Consider the following 2,475-nt stretch of genomic DNA (forward strand, 5'->3'; position numbering starts at 1 on the left):
CAACAACTCAAAGAGTTAGAGAGAGAGCAACAAGAAAAGCCCAGTGTAAGCAGAAGGAAAGAAATAATAAAGATCAGAGCAGAGATAAACGACATAGAGACCAAAGAAATAATACAAAAGATCAACAAAACCAAGAGCTGGTTCTTTGAAAGGATAAACAAGATTGATGAACCTCTAGCCAGGCTCACCAAGAAGCAAAGAGAGAGGACCCAAATAAACAAAATCAGAAATGAAAGAGGTGAAATAACAACAGACCCTGACGAAATACAAAGGATTGTTACAAAATACTACAAACAACTCTATTCCAACAAACTGGACAACCTGGAGGAAATGGATATATTCCTAAAAAAATACAACCTTCCAAAACTCAATCAGGAAGAATCTAAACAGCTCAACATGCCAGTAACTATGGAAGAAATTGAAGCAGTCATCAAAAAGCTTCCGGCAAACAAAAGCCCAGGGCCAGATGGCTTCACAGGAGAGTTTTACCAAACTTTCAAGGAAGAACTAAAACTTATCCTCCTCAGACTATTCGAAAAAATTCAAGAGGAAGGAACACTTCCAGGCTCCTTCTATGAAGCCAGCATCACCCTAATACCAAAACCAGATAAAGACAACACAATGAAAGAGAATTACAGACCAATATCCCTCATGAACATAGATGCCAAAATCCTCAACAAAATTCTAGCAAATCGGCTCCAGCAGTACATCAGAAAGATCATACACCATGACCAAGTAGGATTTATCCCAGGAATGCAAGGATGGTACAATATCCGCAAATCAATAAACATGATACATCACATAAACAAATTGAGAGATAAAAATCACATAGTCATATCAATAGATGCAGAAAAAGCATTTGATAAAATCCAACACCCTTTCTTGATAAAAACTCTCAACAAGGTGGGAATAGAAGGATCATACCTCAACATAATAAAAGCTATATATGATAAACCCACAGCAAACATCATACTCAATGGGCAAAAACTAAAACCATTTCCCCTAAGAACAGGAACAAGACAGGGATGCCCACTCTCACCACTCCTGTTTGACATAGTACTGGAAGTATCAGCTATCGCAATTAGGCAAGAAGAAGAAATAAGAGGCATCCAAATTGGAAAAGAAGAAGTGAAGCTGTCCTCATTTGCAGATGACATGATATTGTACATAAAAAACCCAAAAGATTCCATCAAAAAACTAATAGACTTAATAAATGAATTCGGTAATGTAGCGGGATACAAAATTAACGCCAAGAAGTCTATGGCATTTCTATACACCAATAGTGAACTTACAGAAAGAGAGACTAAAAAAGCAATCCCATTTACCATTGCACCTAAAAAATTAAGATACCTAGGAATAAACTTAACTAAGGAGGTAAAAGACCTATACACAGAAAACTACAGGACACTGAAGAAAGAGATAGGGGAAGACATAAACAGATGGAAGAACATACCATGTTCATGGATTGGTAGAATCAACATCATTAAAATGCCCATACTACCCAAAGCAATCTACAGATTCAATGCACTCCCCATCAAAATACCAACAGCATATTTCACAGACCTAGAAAGAACTCTCCAAAAATTCATCTGGAATAAAAAAAGACCCCGAATAGCCACAGCAATCCTGAAAAGAAGAATAAAGTAGGAGGGATATCAATACCATACCTCAAGCTGTATTACAAAGCCACTGTTCTCAAAACAGCCTGGTACTGGCACAAGAACAGACATATAGATCAATGGAACAGAATAGAGAAGCCAGATATCGACCCAAACCACTATGCTCAATTAATATTTGACATAGGAGGCATGATCATACAATGTAGTCAAGACAGTCTCTTCAATAAATGGTGTTGGGAAAATTGGACAGATACATGCAAAAAAATGAAACTAGATCACCAACTTACACCATACACAAAAATAAACTGAAAATGGATACAGGACTTAAACATAAGACGGGAAACCATAAAAATACTAGAGGAATCCATAGGCAACAAAATCTCAGACATATGCCAAAAGAACTTCTTCACTGGCACTGCCCCTAGGGCAATGGAAGCTAAAGAGAAATTTAACAAATGTGACTACATCAAAATAAAAAGCTTTTTTACAGCAAAAGAAACCATCAACAAAACAAGAAGAAAGCCCACTCTATGGGAGAACATATTTGCAAATGCTATCACTGATAACGTTTAATCTCCAACATCTACAGGCAGCTTATGCAACTTAATAAAAGGAAGATAAATGATCCAATAAAAAAATGGGCAACGGAACTATACAGAATATTTTCAGAAGAAGACAGAAGAAAGGCCAAGAGACACATGAAAACATGTTCAAAGTCACTTATGATCTGAGAGATGCAAATCAAAACAACAATGCAGTACCATCTCATACCTGTCAGAATGGCTATCATCAACAAATCAACAAATGACAAGTGTTGGCGAGGATGCGGAGAAAAAGGAACCCTCATGCACTGCTG

Source organism: Eptesicus fuscus, chromosome 1 (genome assembly GCF_027574615.1).
Source record: "Eptesicus fuscus isolate TK198812 chromosome 1, DD_ASM_mEF_20220401, whole genome shotgun sequence".
Taxonomy (NCBI): Eukaryota; Metazoa; Chordata; class Mammalia; order Chiroptera; family Vespertilionidae; genus Eptesicus; species Eptesicus fuscus.